This window comes from Gossypium hirsutum, chromosome A08 (genome assembly GCF_007990345.1).
Source record: "Gossypium hirsutum isolate 1008001.06 chromosome A08, Gossypium_hirsutum_v2.1, whole genome shotgun sequence".
Lineage (NCBI taxonomy): Eukaryota > Viridiplantae > Streptophyta > Magnoliopsida > Malvales > Malvaceae > Gossypium > Gossypium hirsutum.
Window position 1 is genome coordinate 27,842,441 of NC_053431.1, and position 21,030 is coordinate 27,863,470.

The window sequence follows — 21,030 nt, forward strand, 5'->3', positions numbered from 1 at the left end:
AACTTACCTTGTACTCGGAGTTGTTGACTCGGATTGTTTACTCAATAACCATTGACTTTCCTCGGTCTAAATCTGAATTCCTCTTTTCTTGATCTATATGTATTCAAAATTACCCCTTTTTATTCACTAAATCATTCAAATCAATCCATATACACACCATTAAGACATATTGCAAACTAGCCCCCATATTTTCACATTTTGACACTTTAGTCCCTAATTCACAAAATCACAAAATACACAAAGTTTGCTTGTACACAAGCTTAGCCGAATTTCCTTAGCTCTCATACAAGTCCACATCTTTCATTTATTTCACATTTTAGTCCCTTAATTTAAAAATTTCATAATTTATTCCATTTTATACATTTTTACTAAAAATCACTTTATAGAACATGTATATCAAGCACTAAACATTCATAATTCGTCATTTAATATCTCAAAACTTATGAATTCATCAATGGCATCTCATCAAATCATCAGCAATTTCATGAATTTAAGCATGGGCTAGCTAGAACACTTAATAACGATTACAAAAACGTAAAAATCATCAAAAACTGAGTAAAACTCATACCTTAATCAAGTTCTTAAATGGTCGAATCTTAAAACACCAAAACCTAGCTTTTCTTTCTTCAATTTCGGCATGAACAAGATGATAATTGGACAAACATTAATTAGCCATTTACAATTTTAACCTTTTTATTTTCTTTAGAATTCCACTAATTCATGACTAAATATGTCCATGCATTTATTCAATGGTTTAATTGCATTATAAGGACTTCATAATTCAAAAGCCATGTCAATTCAGCATTTTAACAAATGGCAAGCAACTTTTAAATTTTACGCGATTAATTCCGTTCTATCAAATCGGCACACAAACATTCAAATTTACATATGAGACTTTCACACATAGTAATTCACACATTATTGACACAGAAAATAATATTTAAACATTTCTCTGACTTGAATTTCTGGTCACAAAATCACTATTTTGACTAGGGTCTAAACTGGACTGATACAATTCTCCCCCCTTAGGGATTTTCGTCCTTGAAAATATTACTTTTAAACAGATTCGAATATTATCAAACATAAAAAATAATACTAATTTCTTCATTTTCAAACATAGAAAAGAAAACAACGCTCTCTGAAAGCACTTTGCTCATCTTCCTTCCTTTTCGAATTTCTTATAAATTTTGTAATTTTTTTTTTCTCTAAATCACTTTAGAGAAAATTTTTGTCTAGGTGTTTGTGTTTTAAGTGGGACCAATTGTGACCCTTCCAAACTTTCTTGGGAATTGATCCTACTATGATTTCCTTGAGGAGTAATCGAGTTTCATCTTCCTTATTCGGGTGTATGAATATTGAAGCACTGTGTTAACCTTGGGGTACGACGTCCACTATGCAATTAAACTAATCATGGTGAATTTATTTCTGTGGCAGTGGGTTTACCACAGCGCAATAATTTTTTTATTTCTTAAATATTTATTTATTTTCTAGTCAGTGCTAACAGATTTGTTTTACAGTAGCCTATTTTCCAACACTAAATAGGAAATACTAATTCATTAATGAATATGTGTAGGTAATGAATTCTTATTGATTCATAATAGAGATCTAGCAAGCAAAAATGGTACCTCATTCATAGTAGGACACCATGTCGAAGATGCTCGAATGCAGAAAGATGCTGCAAATGCAAGTATTTTTAGCTATGAAAGGTCGAAGACACCTCGTAACCTTGGATCTACCAGTTTATAAATCTCCTGACCATTCAATATTGGTTTTGCCTATTGAGTTGAGAAGGTAACAAGTAACGTGTGAAGTAATGAAATAAGTAACATGTAACAAAGATGATATTTCTATTTCAAGGGAAAGCATTACCCAGTAGTGCAAGCTTTGGTGAGAGGCATCAACTGGTTTCCTCCCTAATATAATCTCTAACAAGAAAACTAAAAATGCAAACACATTTATCTTCTAGTCCACAATACCAAGCATAAAGTACTTGGGAGCTAAATGCCTACATCACATCCAGCACTTCCATTAAAACCCTTGTAGCGGCTTAATTTTTGTTTTATTAAAAAAAGAGAAGAAAATAAATGTTATACAGAACATACATATGTATATATTATTAGTACCCAAATTTGCCTTCAATCGGAGCAATAGAATGGTGTGTCCACGAAGAAGCAATCCATTTTGCTAGTCTAAAATCAGATATCTACACATAAATTTGAAGAGAAAGCGAAGAGGTTATCATCAAACTCAAAATACTGCAAGAACTCAATATTAGCATGACCAATGAAATTCAAAACAGAGAAAATATTATATGGATACCTGATGTTCAAAATTTACAGTCAATAGAATATTTGAAGACTTAATGTTACGGTGGATTATCCTTCTTTTATGCCCTTTATGCAAGTAATGGAGTCCTTTTGCAGTCCCAACTGCAATCTTATAGCTTATTTTCTAGTCCAATGGAGGCAAATTCATATTCGTAGTCACAAAAATTCTATGAAAAGAAGGCATTCCAAAACATTCATAAGAAAAAAAATTCATAAATAAACAGTCGACTGTGATGGGGGAAAAGGAAATCAAAAGTTTACATTTTCTACTATGGAGAAGAGAAGAAATAAAGCCTTTAGAAAAGAACTGAAAGATGAGATAAAGGCCATTGTCAATGAAACAACCTAAAAGTGTCATTACATTTTGGTGGCAGACATGACCAATAGTTCCAATTTCTGTCAAAAAATCCTTTTCCTTCCTTTCATCAATCAGAGCTTTTGTTAGCCTCTTCATAGTAATCTCTTCCCCATCCTTTAATACTCCTTTGTATACCTCTGTATACCATCCTTTCTATAACACCCCGAACCCGAGGCCGTCGCCGGAGTTGAACACAAGGTGTTAACAGACTTCAAACCACTTATTAAAATTTTTCCAGACAAGCTGTCAATCTGCGTACTAGTCGCCTTAAAAATCATATCTTGAGCTCTGGAACTCAAAATCCAGTTCCGTGAATTTTCCCTGAAACTAGACTCATATTCCCATCTACATATTTTTTCTAGAATTTTTGGTCGGGCCAATTAGTACAGTTTATTAGTCAAACTCTCCCATGTTACTGGGGTCGACTACACTGACCTTTGTGCATTACGACCTGGATATCTCCCTGTACAGAACTTCCATACTGATGCCGTTTGTTTCTATAGAAACTAGACTCAGATAGGAATCTATAAATATATGGTATGACTCCTAATTATCTCTGGTTAATTTATAATGAATTTCCAAAGTCGGAGCAGGGAATCCAGAAACCGTTCTGGCCCTATCCCACGAGAACCTGATTATCTCTTAACATACTGTCCATATGATCCTTTCGTTACTTCTATATGGAAATAGACTCGTCGAACTTCGATTACATAATTTATTCATCAATTAATTCCACTCCTACTATTTTTAGTGATTTTTCAATCTCATGTCACTGCTGCTGCCAGCATCTGTTACGAAAGCAACTATGCCCACTTCGTGTTTACTCCTTGATCTAACTAATAATTCATCATGCATATCACAAATTATGATCATGACTAACCATGCCAAAGGCTAATCATTGTCAAACTTCCCCCTACTACACTATTGCCATATCATGAATTTTAACACCAAAATAATCAACCATGACATATGGCATAAAAAGGTCGAATTATCAAGATTTACGACCTAACGTTATGAAACCAAACCCAACCGAACATTTATGCCATTTTCGCATGGCTAAAAGTTTACATACCAAAGTTCAAACACAACATAATAGCCTATACATGCCGAAATGTTCTCCTAAGCCGACTAAGAAGAAAGTACCAACACTTGCTAGCCGGTGTGATGACTTCGATGACGGCCCGACCACGCAAAAAGAGACGAGTCCAAGAAACCTAGTATGGGTGACGAGGAAACACCGAGTGAGTTTATAACTCAGTAAGTCATAAGCAATACACTACCATCCATTAATAACATTATCACTAGAGGAAACAAAATGGAACGAGGCTAGTTACTCCATCCATACCGAACCATACCATAGTTCCTCCGACCTATCGGTTCAATCTCATACCAAATCATGCATTCACATTCCATATACTCATCAATAGGATATTCGAGGCATTTTCATAAATCATTTTATTTTCGTTACAATCATACAACTAAACGGCCTTTCACCCATTCCACGATAAATCTTATGTACGTGACTTCAAGTATATTCGTCACATGGGTTCAAACTTACCAAGCTCAACTCCAAATATAGACATAGCACCTATTAGCCATGAGCTCAAGATACTTACCCGATCCGCTATCCGTGATCGACTCAATAGTGTCGCACACTTAGTGTCCATAATGATTCAAGAATATTTATTAAGTCCGCACACTCAGTGCTATATAATCAACTCGCACACTTAGTGCTACATAATCATACTCGCACACTTAGTGCTACATAGTCAACTCGCACACTTAGTGCTACATAGTCAAACTCGCACACTTAGTGCTACATATTCAATTCACACACTTAGTGCTGCACAATTTAAACCCGCACACTTAGCGCCAATCTCGAGGTCATAAATGTTTATACCCGCACATTTAGTGCCGAGATCAACAACTCAATACATCTCACCTCTTTTCTTTTCATTCAACACTTTCATCACCACATACGTACATGCATATATATATTTATTCATTCCATTCAGCATCATTACATAAACGTTATGACCATTTGAATTAATACCAACTATATGCTTAATGACTTACTTTATGTTGGGTAAAAAAATTCCGAGTCGGCTACTCGATGACCTTCGATTTCCCCTTGTTGGACGCCTCTCCTTTAGGTTCTTGAGCTTAAATAATACAAATAAGAGTATTCAATATTTAACCCAATAACATGAATTTATTTATCACATTCGGCAATCACATATCATTAAATTTTCGAACCAAAATGTCATTATATGACCACATATACACATATCCATATACTTAAGCTCAATAATTATAATGTAATATCATGTACCCACTTTAAGTATATTGCCGAATATACTTAATCATACATACACCTAACCAAAACAATTTCCTAAAATCTTTATATCATTTATACACTAAGCCGAATACTCTCACCAAGTTCACCTATATTCTTCAACAATTCCTTCATTGATCAAACACATATTCGGCTAAAGAAATGGCAATTTTAGCAACCTTCGATTTAGTACTTAACTTTTACCACATATCAAATAACTCATTTCCTTACTCATGTGACCACGTATATTCGGTCATGCATACACACATAAAATCAATTTGGAGACTCTATCAATCCAACATACATTCGGCACCTTCATCCACCATTCTACCAAGCATGTAATATTCAAACACAACCAAACTCACATTCGGCCCTAGCTCATAACAAGGTAGCCGATTCTTTTTATAGTTCAAACACTCCTCTATCATCATTCACCTAACTTTAACATGAAACAACAAAACTCACCATTTCTCATCCAAATAACATGAACAACAACCATTTCTTGAACACTTTCTCATGACCGATTGCTCATGTTACCAACAAGATTCAAGATTTGAACATGGGCTATTTAGAACTCAAGTCAATTACTAAAACATGCATGCATCTCAAGGACAACATCAAACATACCTTAGTCTAGCAAACCACCATAGCCGATTTTCTCAAGCTTTTCCCCTTCCTTTCTTCCCTCTATTCGGCCAAAGATGTTCAAGAATGAACACTTTTTTTTTTGTTTTCTTTCTTCAATTCACGGCAACAAGGGGGTATGGATGAGACCATATTATTTTTTTTTCATCACCCTTCCTTTCATTATTTAATCACCATGCTCATTATTTTATTTTTCTTAACATACATCACTAGCATAACATGTTGGAGACATGTTTCCACCCATAGCATGGCCGGCCACTATGCTTTAGTTTGGCTAATTTGACATGCAAGGACAACACTTTCCCACTTTAATACTATTTGGTCCTTACTTATTTATCTATCATAATTTTCCAAGTCTTTCAACTAGATCCTTTCAAGCAAAATTCACATTCCTAATATAAAATTAAAACATCAAACTTTTGTACAAGTACTATCACACATATAAGATATGCAAATAAAATTTTAACTAAATTTTATGACTCGGTTTTGTGGTCCCGAAACCACATTCCGACTAGGGTCGAATTAAGGCTGTTACAACTCTCCCCCACTTAAGAAATTTTCGTCCCCGAAAATCTTACCGGTAAATAGGTTTGGGTATCGTTCTTTCATCGAGCTCTCGGTTTCCCAAGTAGCTTCCTCGATCCCATGTTTGAGCCATAACACCTTCACTAACGGAACCCTTTTGTTTCGCAACTCCTTCACTTCACGAGCTAGGATACGTATCGGTTCTTCTTCATAACTCATATCGGCTTGAATTTCAACCTCTGATGGGCTAATTATATGCGATGGATCAGATCGATAGCGTCGAAGCATCGAAACATGAAAGACGTCGTGAATCTTTTCAAGCTCAGGGGGCAAAATTAATCGGTATGCAACTTGTCCAACTCGTTCGGATACTTCGTATGGGCCGATGAATCTCGGACTCAATTTGCCCTTACGACCAAATCTAAGCACCTTCTTCCAGGGTGAAACTTTGAGAAATACTTTATCTCCAACCTGATATTCAATGTCTTTTCTTTTCAAATCCGCATACGACTTTTGACGATCCGAAGCGGCTTTCAAACTTTCGCGAATTACTCGGACTTTCTGCTCGGCATCCTTAATCAAATCAACCCTAAAGATTTTACTTTCACTAACTTCAGTCCAAAATAATGGGGTACGGCACTTGCGACCGTATAAAGCCTCGTAAGGTGCCATCTTAATGCTTGATTGAAAGCTATTGTTATAAGCAAATTCAATCAAAGGCAAATATCTTTCCCATGAACCACAGAACTCTAAGACGCAACATCTCAACATATCCTCGAGTATCTGAATTGTTCGTTCAGATTGACCATCGGTTTGGGGATGAAAAGCGGTGCTAAAATGCAGCTTGGTACCCAAAGCTTCTTGCAATTTCTTCCAAAATCGCGAGGTGAATCTCGGATCTCTATCCGACACGATAGAAATAGGTACTCCATGTAATCTCACAATCTGAGAAACGTACAATTCAGCTAGTTTATCCAATGAAAAATCCGTACGCACGGGGATAAAGTGAGCCGACTTAGTCAGTCGATCGACAACAACCCAAATCGCATCCTTCTTACTTGCTGACAATGGCAGCCCGGACACAAAGTCCATTGTGACTCGATCCCATTTTCACTCGGGTATCATGATCGGCTGAAGTAATCCTGAAGGCACTTGATGTTCTGCTTTCACTTGTTGACATATTAAGCATCTCGAAACAAAGTCAGAGATGTCTCGTTTCATACCATGCCACCAAAACTGACGTTTCAGATAGTTGTACATTTTAGTACTACCCGGGTGGATAGACATTCGGCCACTATGAGCCTCATTCAAAATCATCGAAATAAGTTTCGAATTCCTTGGAACACACAAACGACTTTTGAACCTCAAACAATCATCATCATCCATTTGAAACTCCGATTCCTTGTTCGGAACACACTCAGCCCGTTTTGCAACCAATTCATCATCAACTTTCTGGGCTTCACGAATTTGATGAATCAATAATGGTTTGGCTTTTAATTCAGCTACTAACACATTGTCGGGTAGAACAGACAAGTGCACATTCATCACTCGCAAAGCAAACAGCGATTTCCGGCTTAAGGCGTCCGCAACCACATTAGCCTTTCCCGGGTGGTAATCAATGGCAAGCTCGTAATCTTTCAACAACTCAAGCCAACGTCTTTGTCGCAGATTTAGGTCTCTTTGAGTCATCAAATATTTGAGACTTTTGTGATCCGAAAATACATGGCACTTTTCGCCAAATAAATAATGTCGACATATTTTTAAAGCAAATACGATGGCAGCTAGTTCGAGGTCGTGGGTCGGATAATTTCTCTCGTGTGGCTTCAATTGTCTCGACGCATAGGCCACAACTCGACCTTCTTGCATCAACACGCAACCCAACCCAAGTAGGGATGCGTCACTATAAATGACAAACTCTTTGCCTGATTCGGGTTGCACTAAAATTGGTGCTTCAGTCAAATGAGTTTTCAGTTGATCGAAACTTTTCTGACATTTCTCCGTCCATTCGAACTTAACATCCTTTTGAAGTAGCTTCGTCATTGGTGTGGCTATCATCGAGAAACCTTTGACAAATCGTCGGTAATAACCGGCGAGTCCCAAAAAGCTCCGAACCTCAGTAATATTTCTCGGAGGTTTCCAGTTAAGTATGGCTGAGATTTTGTTCGGGTCAACTCGAATACCCGATGCGGATACCACATGACCCAAGAAGCTAACCTCTCTTAACCAGAACTCACACTTACTGAACTTAGCATATAACTTCTTATCCCGCAAAACTTGCAACATTAATCTCAAGTGTTCAGCATGTTCGATCTCATCTCTTGAATAGACCAAGATGTCATCAATGAACACAACTACGAACCGATCCAAATATGGTCTGAAGATCCGATTCATCAAATCCATAAATACCGCAGGGGCATTAGTGAGCCCAAACGGCATCACTAAGAATTCGTAGTGACCATATCTCGTTCTGAAGGCAGTTTTGGGTATGTCCGAATCTCGAATTCGCAACTGATAATAGCTCGATCTCAAATCTATTTTCGAGAACACAGTGGCTCCCTTCAGTTGGTCGAACAAATCATCGATGCGCGGCAACGGATATTTGTTCTTTATCGTCACTTTATTCAGTTGACGATAGTCAATGCACAACCTCATGGTTCTGTCCTTCTTTTTCACAAACAATACTGGTGCACCCCAAGGTGAGAAACTTGGTCGAGCGAAACCTCTATCCGTCAATTCTTGCAACTGAGCTTTCAACTCTTTTAACTCGGTTAGTGCCATACGATACGGAGCTATCGAAATTGGCGCAGTTCCAGGTACAAGCTCAATACCAAACTCTATCTCCCGAACAGGTGGCAAACCCGGCAATTCTTCAGGAAAAACATCCGGGTATTCACAAACCACCGGCACAGATTCGGGTTTCTTTTCTAACTCTTTGTCATCAAGTACATACGCAAGGTATGCTTCGCACCCTTTTCTCACATATTTCTGGGCCAACATTGCTGATATTACAGCTGGCAACCCCCTTAAGTCCGCAGACTCAACTCGGATTATCTCGTTATTTGCGCACCTCAAATCAATAGTCTTGCTTTTGCAATTCACAACCGCATCATGCGCGGTCAACCAATCCAAACCAAGAATAACATCAAATTCGTCAAACGGCAAAAGCATCAAATCGGCCGGAAAACAGGATTCTCGGATTATTAGAGGGCATCTCTTACACACTTTATCAACAAATACGCATTGACCCAAAGGGTTTGACCCTCGAATTACGAACTCAGTAGACTCAACAGGTAGAGTCTTACTGGATGCTAAGGTTTCGCATACATATGAATGAGTAGAGCCAGGGTCAATCAATGCAATCACGTTAGTATCAAAGAGAGTGAAGGTACCAGTGATGACGTCAGGGGAGGATGCCTCCTCTCGTGCGCGGATGGCATATGCTCTAGCAGGAGTGCGGTTCTCGGCTCGAACAGCCGTATCAGAAGCCCCTCTCTGACTACCACCCCTACCTCCTAAAATTCTCGGTGGTCTACCTCTAGTTGTCACTCCACTAGGTCTTGCACCTTGAATCTTATTCTTCTCATCAAGCTCCGTGCAATCTCTAATGAAGTGGTCCTTCGAACCGCATCCGTAACAGGCCCTGTTAATAGACTTACCCCAACATTCACCTAGGTGTCGTCTTCCGCATTGGGGACATTCAGGTTTCTCTAGACGATTATTGCCCACACTAGCTACCGAAGTAGCTCGGGAGTCCGTCGATGGTCTTGCTCTGATGGAAATTCCCGCAGTCGTCCTCGACTTATTAGTGTCCTCCCTGAACTTCTTTACGGCTGAGAACGGGGCTTTACCCGTCGATCTTTTACGGTAGTCTCTAGCTTCAAATTCAGCCTTCTTCTTCTCCTTTCCAAGTTCTTCCGCCTTGCAGGCTCGTTCGACTAGTGTTACGAATTCTTTTATTTCCAAAATACCCATTAGTAGCTTTAAATTCTCATTCAATCCTTCTTCGAATCTTTTGCACATAGCAACCTCATCAGCTACACACTCCCGGGCATACCTACTGAGTCTTACGAATTCATGTTCGTATTCAGATACTGTCATACAGCCTTGCTTGAGTTCCAAGAATTCCTTACGCTTTTGATCAATGAACCGTTGACTAATATATTTCTTTCGAAATTCCGTCTGAAAGAAGTCCCAAGTTATTCGTTCGTTTGGGACTATGGAAATCAGGGTCCTCCACCAATAGTAGGCTGAGTCCCGCAACAAGGATATAGCACACTTTAGACATTCATCGGGTGTGCATGACAGTTCATCAAACACCCGAACGGTGTTATCAAGCCAGAACTCGGCCCTTTCAGCATCATCAGTAACTATGGCCCTGAACTCCTCAGCCCCGCGCTTCCTAATCAAGTCTACAGGTGGCTTACTCAGCCTCACAGGATCAGTAACTGATGGCATTACTGGCTCCCGGGGTGGATTATTCAAATTCGGGAATTGTTGGACAGCCGGATTGGTTCGGGCATACTGCGCGACCCATTCATTCATCATGGTAAAGAAGGCTTGTTTAGCCCCCTCACCTTGATTATTCGCAGATGACTGAGGTTCAACAGGCGGCGTCCCTTGTGCAGGAGCAGCCGCTACGCTCTCAACGTCATCCGCTAAGGTTCCTTCTACACCGGGGTCCATTTACTAATCAAAACAAAAACATTTTAACCGTCAGAAGTCATCACACATTTAAACATTAACATTAAGGTATGTATAGCTAGACTCATACGCGCTATGGTAGTCCTAGAACCGACTAAACCATAGCTCTGATACCAATCAAATGTAACACCCCGAACCCGAGGCCGTCGCCGGAGTTGAACACGAGGTGTTAACAGACTTCAAACCACTTATTAAAATTTTTCTAGACAAGCTGTCAATCTGCGTACTAGTCGCTTTAAAAATCATATCTTGAGCTCTGGAACTCAAAATCCAGTTCCGTGAATTTTCCCTGAAACTAGACTCATATTCCCATCTACATATTTTTTCTAGAATTTTTGGTCGGGCCAATTAGTACAGTTTATTAGTCAAACTCTCCCATGTTACTGGGGTCGACTACACTGACCTTTGTGCATTACGACCTGGATATCTCCCTGTACAGAACTTCCACACTGATGCCGTTTGTTTCTATAGAAACTAGACTCAGAGAGGAACCTATACATATATGGTATGACTCCTAATTATCTCTGGTTAATTTATAATGAATTTCCAAAGTCGGAGCAGGGAATCCAGAAACCGTTCTAGCCCTGTCCCACGAGAACCTGATTATCTCTTAACATACTGTCCATATGATCCTTTCGTTACTTCTATATGGAAATAGACTCGTCGAACTTCGATTACATAATTTATTCATCAATTAATTCCACTCCTACTATTTTTAGTGATTTTTCAATCTCATGTCACTGCTGCTGCCAGCATCTGTTACGAAAGCAACTATGCCCACTTCGTGTTTACTCCTTGATCTAACTAATAATTCATCATGCATATCACAAATTATGATCATGACTAACCATGCCAAAGGCTAATCATTGTCAAACTTCCCCCTACTACACTATTGCCATATCATGAATTTTAACACCAAAATAATCAACCATGACATATGGCATAAAAAGGTCGAATTATCAAGATTTACGACCTAACGTTATGAAACCAAACCCAACCGAACATTTATGCCATTTTCGCATGGCTAAAAGTTTACATACCAAAGTTCAAACACAACATAATAGCCTATACATGCCGAAATGTTCTCCTAAGCCGACTAAGAAGAAAGTACCAACACTTGCTAGCCGGTGTGATGACTTCGATGACGGCCCGACCACGCAAAAAGAGATGAGTCCAAGAAACCTAGTATGGGTGACGAGGAAACACCGAGTGAGTTTATAACTCAGTAAGTCATAAGCAATACACTACCATCCATTAATAACATTATCACTAGAGGAAACAAAATGGAACGAGGCTAGTTACTCCATCCATACCGAACCATACCATAGTTCCTCCGACCTATCGGTTCAATCTCATACCAAATCATGCATTCACATTCCATATACTCATCAATAGGATATTCGAGGCATTTTCATAAATCATTTTATTTTCGTTACAATCATACAACTAAACGGCCTTTCACCCATTCCACGATAAATCTTATGTACGTGACTTCAAGTATATTCGTCACATGGGTTCAAACTTACCAAGCTCAACTCCAAATATAGACATAGCACCTATTAGCCATGAGCTCAAGATACTTACCCGATCCGCTATCCGTGATCGACTCAATAGTGTCGCACACTTAGTGTCCATAATGATTCAAGAATATTTATTAAGTCCGCACACTCAGTGCTATATAATCAACTCGCACACTTAGTGCTACATAATCATACTCGCACACTTAGTGCTACATAGTCAACTCGCACACTTAGTGCTACATAGTCAAACTCGCACACTTAGTGCTACATATTCAATTCGCACACTTAGTGCTGCACAATTTAAACCTGCACACTTAGCGCCAATCTCGTGGTCATAAATGTTTATACCCGCACATTTAGTGCCGAGATCAACAACTCAATACATCTCACCTCTTTTCTTTTCATTCAACACTTTCATCACCACATACGTACATGCATATATATATATTTATTCATTCCATTCAGCATCATTACATAAACGTTATGACCATTTGAATTAATACCAACTATATGCTTAATGACTTACTTTATGTTGGGTAAAAAAATTCCGAGTCGGCTACTCGATGACCTTCGATTTCCCCTTGTTGGACGCCTCTCCTTTAGGTTCTTGAGCTTAAATAATACAAATAAGAGTATTCAATATTTAACCCAATAACATGAATTTATTTATCACATTCGGCAATCACATATCATTAAATTTTCGAACCAAAATGTCATTATATGACCACATATACACATATCCATATACTTAAGCTCAATAATTATAATGTAATATCATGTACCCACTTTAAGTATATTGCCGAATATACTTAATCATACATACACCTAACCAAAACAATTTCCTAAAATCTTTATATCATTTATACACTAAGCCGAATACTCTCACCAAGTTCACCTATATTCTTCAACAATTCCTTCATTGATCAAACACATATTCGGCTAAAGAAATGGCAATTTTAGCAACCTTCGATTTAGTACTTAACTTTTACCACATATCAAATAACTCATTTCCTTACTCATGTGACCACGTATATTCGGTCATGCATACACACATAAAATCAATTTGGAGACTCTATCAATCCAACATACATTCGGCACCTTCATCCACCATTCTACCAAGCATGTAATATTCAAACACAACCAAACTCACATTCGGCCCTAGCTCATAACAAGGTAGCCGATTCTTTTTATAGTTCAAACACTCCTCTATCATTATTCACCTAACTTTAACATGAAACAACAAAACTCACCATTTCTCATCCAAATAACATGAACAACAACCATTTCTTGAACACTTTCTCATGACCGATTGCTCATGTTACCAACAAGATTCAAGATTTGAACATGGGCTATTTAGAACTCAAGTCAATTACTAAAACATGCATGCATCTCAAGGACAACATCAAACATACCTTAGTCTAGCAAACCACCATAGCCGATTTTCTCAAGCTTTTCCCCTTCCTTTCTTCCCTCTATTCGGCCAAAGATGTTCAAGAATGAACACTTTTTTTTTGTTTTCTTTCTTCAATTCACGGCAACAAGGGGGTATGGATGAGACCATATTATTTTTTTTTTCATCACCCTTCCTTTCATTATTTAATCACCATGCTCATTATTTTATTTTTCTTAACATACATCACTAGCATAACATGTTGGAGACATGTTTCCACCCATAGCATGGCCGGTCACTATGCTTTAGTTTGGCTAATTTGACATGCAAGGACAACACTTTCCCACTTTAATACTATTTGGTCCTTACTTATTTATCTATCATAATTTTCCAAGTCTTTCAACTAGATCCTTTCAAGCAAAATTCACATTCCTAATATAAAATTAAAACATCAAATTTTTGTACAAGTACTATCACACATATAAGATATGCAAATAAAATTTTAACTAAATTTTATGACTCGGTTTTGTGGTCCCGAAACCACATTCCGACTAGGGTCGAATTAGGGCTGTTACACTTTTCCTGTCAAATTTTCTATTTATCCACATAACCAAATGGAAATCATTAGCACTAATAAATAAAGAAAAGTTTGAATGCCTCCCCCTCAAAAAAAAGTAGAGCAGTTCAATAAACCTAAGATAAAAGCATTGGTGGCAACAAATATTTCTTCGAAGGATAAGCATCTCCAAAAAGGTCTTTTAGAATGTTGTGCAACTAAAACAACCTTGAAGCTACCTTTATTGTTGTGTTCTTGATACGTGATATTCGCGATAGGTTTTAAAAAATTATAATTAATCGTTCTTGAAACTAACTATTATCACGATGAAGGAAAGTGTACCTATCGAACAATAGTATAGCTTTAGTAAGATCGGATTGTCAAACCTAAAGGAACCAAGAGTACTAGTAATTACTTTCTTTTAATTATCTAGCCTAAATATTAAGGGATTTGTTTATCTAAACTAAGGTTTCACAGAAAGAAAATTGGGGAAAAGCTTTTGGGAAAACTCGATTGATTAAGACAGTACCCAAGGAAAAATCCAGCTAGACTTCACTTGTTATTTGACTCTGGATTAGAAGATTTATTTATTTGACTTGATCCATAGAAATCCCTAAGTTATATTATTATCTCTCTCGAGACTAATAACGTCTAACCCTAGTTTGATTAATTGAAATCTCTTTGTAATTAACACCCTAGTGTTGCATTAACTCGATCTATGGACTCCCTTATTAGGTTTCACCCTAATCTGGCAAAATCTTGTCACCCTATCTCTAGGCGTGCAATTAACTCCACTTAATTACGAAAACTTTACTCTTAGATAGGGACTTTTGCTCCTCTAAATAAGCGCATTAACTTAAATAAATATCCTGGAATATTAAAACAAGAATTAAGAACACATAATTAAGAACAAGTCAAATATTTATCATACAATTCAGATAATAATAACAAGATCCGTCTTAACTTTTATTCCTCTAAGGTATTTAGGGGGTTTAGTTCATAATTATGAAAGAAAACATCTCAAAAGAAGAAAGATAACAAAACATAAAGAAAACCCAAAACTCCTGAAGGAAATTGAAGGGAGATATTCAGTCTTGATGATGAATCCAGCTTTTGAGATGGATCAATCGGCTTTCCTTGAGTAATTCCTTGCCTATTACTCTGTGTGTCTTCTAATTGCCTCCTCAGGTGTTTAAATAGGCTTTAGAATTCCTAAAAGCCCTCAAAAGTAGCCTTTTCCGAATAGGAATAAACTTGGGCTCGACAGGGACACGCCTGTGTGACACGCGCGTGTGCGATTTCTTGAAGATCGTGCTCAAGGCTGTTAAATAGGAATGGGCGTGTGATCTACCCGTGTAAGGAACTCCAGGCCATGTTGATTTCCCATGTTGCCCCGTTTTCTCCGTTTTTGGCCCATTTCTCGCCCTTTTTGCCCTCCTATGCTTACTTAAGTATAAAACATGAAATTAAAAAATTAGGAGCTTGAATTCACCAAATCTAAGGAGAAATCATCCATAAATGTGCTAAGCATGGGATAAAAATATGTATAAATTATGGTCTATCAAATACCCCCACACTTAAGCGTTTGCTTGTCCTCAAGCAAAATCCTCAACTCACAATCAAAATAAATTCTTCTCAATTTATAGTCCCTATCAATAATATCTCAAAATAAACCATAAGTAATCATACATTGATAATTCAACTAGAAGAACATCAAAGTTTCAAACATTCCAAGTTGAGCATTTTATCACAAAAACATAGGTGTCTCCCCTCATCTAAGTGATTACCTTTGATTCAAAATATCACAAAGTTTAACATCCTCACTAAAGATTTACTCAAATCACTTGAGGTGTTTAAGGACAATAAATAAAGCACTCATTAGTCAATATGAAAAGTTATTACCATAGACTTGCATGAAAATCAAATCTTCACCACTATATATTGAGATGATTCATCAATCAAAAAGTCATTTAGAGGGTTGTAACGTAGCTTTGGTTAGGGGGTGTGGTCACAAACTGAAAAAAAAGGTTAGAATTGAGATTGAATTGAAAAGTTGCCTTCTAGAAAAATAACTAATTATCAATTGAATACAAGTGAGCTTCTTCTCAGAATATGGAATTAACACTTAAGCTCAAAAACGACGAGTTACTACTAATATATATGTATGTATTGTATATATATATAAGTTTGTTTTAAGAACAAGTCATATAACATAGGCTATCTATCAAAAATAAAACATAGCTAAGCAATTTATTCAAATCAAATCTCGAAAAAAATAGTGATCAAATTAATTTAGGGGATTTCAACAATAATGGGTTATGGGTTAATATTAAGGGTAAATCAATGAATGGGTTATTGGGCTCAAGAGGGTTCACTAAGGGTTAATTGTGAAGGTAGGATTTTATGGAGTGAGTGGGTTAAGCCTAAGCACCTTTATCATCTTGTCATATCAAATCAAATGGTGTGGTCTTGACATGCATAACCAAGCAAGTTCTAGAATAACAAATCAAGATTGACGCACTCAAAGCAACAATAAAAGTGAGCATGAAAGAAATATTATATGCTTTAAAGGCTCAAAATCTCACAAAAATTATGGATTTTTTTATGTTTAAACTTGTGAATTTCAACTCAAGATAATACCTAAACTTAGGGAAACAACTTAAAAAACTTTTTTTAATTTTCAAAAATCAACTTATCATGCTTGATTATCTAATTCCTAAAGTTTAAACAATCAATGCATAAATGCCTATGTTTTAATCAAGACATATTAATAAAAATAATAAATTAATCAAAATTCATTCTAATGATGATACGAGAAAATTATTTGAGAACAAGATAAAATTCAGGGATTTTCTGATAATGATATAAAAGACCCCCCACACTTAAGATGTACATTGCCCTCAATGTACAAAGTTAGATTTATTGAATTATATAGATATAAGATCATAAGATAGGGAGAGGAGTGAGACTTCCTGAATGATGAATGGAATCCTTGAATTGGAGTTATGGAGAATAATCGACCAAGGAAATTATGAGATTAGAGAAGGATACTCTGGTGGTGGTAGAGGTTGGGTTCCACAACCACAGTGTCCAACGAAGAGGTTATCGTGGTGGCCGGGCAGGGCATGGTAGTCGTGGAGAACCTTTTCCAGTGGAGTTGCAAGTTCCTAAGTAATAGTCAGCTTTGGAGCTCTTTATAACTTTGATAACATCAAGAACTCTTAGGAAATATAGAGAAGCATAATTACTCAAAATGAAATAGTTGAAACTACAAATTGTTCAATAAAGATTATAAAACCTAAAAATGAAATAGTATTAAATGAAAATAAAATAAAAAGTACTTAAAGAAGATAAATAAAAGTGAAAATAAAAATAAAAAATAAAAAGTCTTTAAACATCGTCATCGCCGGATGGTTCGCGAGGTGGTGGTGGCGATGAGATGTGAAGGTGTTGATAAATCTGATGTAGAGTAGCATCAATGTGATCAAAGCGCTGAAAACACTGCTGCTCAAATTGAGTAAGGCGCTCAGAGATGTCAGAGTATGAAGCCGCTGCATGAACTGGACAATGGATGGATGGTGGCTGAGACTATGGGTCCTCGTGCTGTAGAGCGACATCATCAGTAATGTCCTCTAGGCCCTCCTCCTCGGTAGATTGGACGAGGAGGTACTGAGGAGGGTAGGTTCCACGTCGTTTCTCGATCATCCTTATATGTAGCATACTCCAGATGCCTTGCGGGGACATCTGACCAATGAGAGTTAGGGAGGATGATTGTGCTACTGTGTTGAGGAGCCTGAAGTACCATGCCAGTCGAGTCACATAGGGGCCAATGGAGATGACTCCTCTCCTATGCCGCTTCGTCTAATGGTGAAGCGAGGGCAATGAAATAGGTAAGGTCGAAGATGTGCCCGTTCGCCATACTCTATAAAAAGTAGGCGTCGTGAGTGTTGACGATGCCAGTGCTCTCTCATTGTCTTGTCAATGTGTGGGCTAAGATGGCGCATAAGTACCTCAGGGATGGGGCGAGAATCTATGCTTTAGAGTGGCTGGGATCATAGGTGGCCGAAGCGGGAACGAAGGCCCTCCAACAGTTGAAGGGAGACAAGTGGATGTGACGATGGAGGGTTTCAAAATCATCGTCGTCCATGAACTCCTTCGTATAGAGCCCCAAAGCGACGCCAAACTCGGGTATGCTCAACTGGCAGACTAAACCGCCGAGACGGAACTAGACCGTTCCAGGATCATCGAACTCTGTCATAACTACTTGGAGGTGAAAGGTTGAACAGAGTTCGAGTGTGAGCTCGAGGTACGTCGCCTCGACGATCTCAAAGAATAGCCTCCACAGGTTAGTCGTCAAGAGGGCTCAGACTGCGTCAGCCAGTTGGATTTGTTCAAGTTCGGCCCAGTCAATGCAGCGACCCGCACCTAGGGGTCGGGCCTGTAGTATTTGAAAAAGTTTCGCTTGTGGTCCCAGTGAGAATTGGAGGAATTGGTGTCTGATTTCAGCGATAGGACCCGAGGATGACGTTGCTCCTTTTCTCTTCTTCGAGGCGGGGATGGCAATTTTCTTACCATGATTTGACATGATATCTGCAATGGCAAGATGAAATAAAAATAAAATTACTCCCCAAAAATAGCATGGATAGATATGCAATGCATGTTAGAACTAAATAGAGATACTTCATAGAAGTCATGTACTAAAAACAATTATGCTGAAAGATAACCCAATAAGATATTTTAAGTCATTACTACGAATAGGAATACGAGAATAATGCCTAGTGAATGGATGCATATGGGAATGATAATATGGGAAATAGGTTAAAGTCCATGGCAACACAAGAATGAATGTACCATAATCCATCAACTAGATTAGCAAGAAACAAAGGGTATAAGCATTGCTATTATTAGAACTATGAAGATTAACAGTCAAAATAAAACAAGAAAAATCAAATTAGTAAAGAAATGAAGAGAAAAGAATGAACAAACGCAAGAGCTTGGTAGAGGGAGGAGCTTGGGTCTTCGATGGTGGCGTTGTGTCTGGTGCACGGGCGTGTCAGGAAGGGCATGTAAAGAAGTTGCAGCAGCTACGGTTAGAGATTTTGGGAAAGGGGATGATGAATAGTGAGGGGTTTATATAGATTTTGGTGCACGCTGTCGTGTGCCCTAATTTTAGCCGTATGTTTCTCAATTTTTAAATTTGGGCGCGTCTGAAATTCGTCCCACACCCGTGTTCTTTGGGCATGTTGGTTCACACGGCTGTGTCCTACTTTATTCGCTTCTCCCATGCCCATGTTCAAATGTGCACGCCCGTGTTGGTTTGACAGTTTCAATCACAGTTGATAGGCACGGATGTGTCGCACGCATGTGTTAATTTCTCAATGTCGACTATGGTTTCAAAACACGGGTTTGTCGTACACTTGTGTTTTTTTGACAAGTTCGCCCACGGGTACGTCCCACGCTCATGGCAACTTATTGCATCCCGTGTTGGAGACAAACTTTGCCCTAGTTTCATGCGGCCGTATTGCACGGCTGTGTCTCCTCCCATGGTGTGAGCACGGCCTAAGACACGTCTGTGTGCCTGGCCGTGTGGTTTTGCAAAACCTGTATTCAAAGACTAAGTTAGTGGTTAGATGTTAAAAACTAAAATTTAAAGAAATTAATATTGTTAGTGCTCGGGTTGCCTCCGAGAACCGCTTATTTAGAGTCTAAGATCGACTTACCTTTCTTTTGCATGGTCATGGTGGTGCAAAGAGGTTACATTTGTAACACCCCAAAAATCCTGAAATCTGGAACTTTTATTTTTTTTTGGTTTTGATAAAAATTGTGCTCAACATTCCTAGTCAAGTGTTAATAATGTGATAGTAGGTCTTGATTAAGGTTTGAGTTCGAACTTAGGGGTGAAAGAATTATGGGTTAATAAATAAAGGAACCTTGCTGGCAAGTAGGTTGGTTTTTAAATAAATGAAGGAAGAATTGGACACAAGAAAGACTTGTAGTGGAGTGGCAAGTGGCGTCACATGCAAGGAAATAAGGTATGGAGTTCGAATCCTTCCTTTCTCAAAAAAAGGATTTAGTTTTGCTTAAGGAATGGAAAGTGGTGGCGTTGGATATGAACTTTGTAGGGTGTGATAAGAGGAGAAATTTGAGGAGGGGATTAAGGGGTTATCAGGGAGAAAATTTAGGAGATGAGAAGTGTAAAGAGGTGGAGATGAATTGGGGATTAGGGGATAGGAAATTCAGCTAGAGGCTATATATAGGTACCGAATGTGAGGTTGCCAGGCTAATGTCAAATTCTCCCTCACCTTGTTGCCAAAAAACACCATTTTTCTCCAATAATCTAAAAGCTAGAATCCTTTATTCTTCTTTTTTTCTTTGTGCCAATTTTCCATTCTTCCCTACTCAAATTCTATTTTTGATTCACCTCTGGTGTTTTTAAACTATTTCTACTTCTCTTTGTGTCGAATAACCTCTTTTACCACACAAGTCTCAAGAGCCGAATATCCTCTATGCCACCACTACTCTTTCTACTTTGATCGATTCTAGTGTAAGTGTTTTGCTCTCTCAATCCGTTTTGCTACTATATATTACTCTGTCCCTCACTTCTTCTAATCGGTTTTGGTAGGATTAGTGTCGAATCCCAGTCTTTTGGATCCCTGCCGATTTGCTCCCTAGG

The 21,030-nt window shown here is 38.1% G+C and overlaps 1 pseudogene; it reads right to left on the reverse strand.

Annotated features, from left to right (window-relative positions):
- Window positions 1–1,592: 1,592 nt before the first annotated feature.
- Window positions 1,593–20,096, reverse strand: LOC107946723 (probable receptor-like serine/threonine-protein kinase At5g57670; annotated as a pseudogene).
- Between the last annotated feature and the right edge of the window lie 934 nt (window positions 20,097–21,030).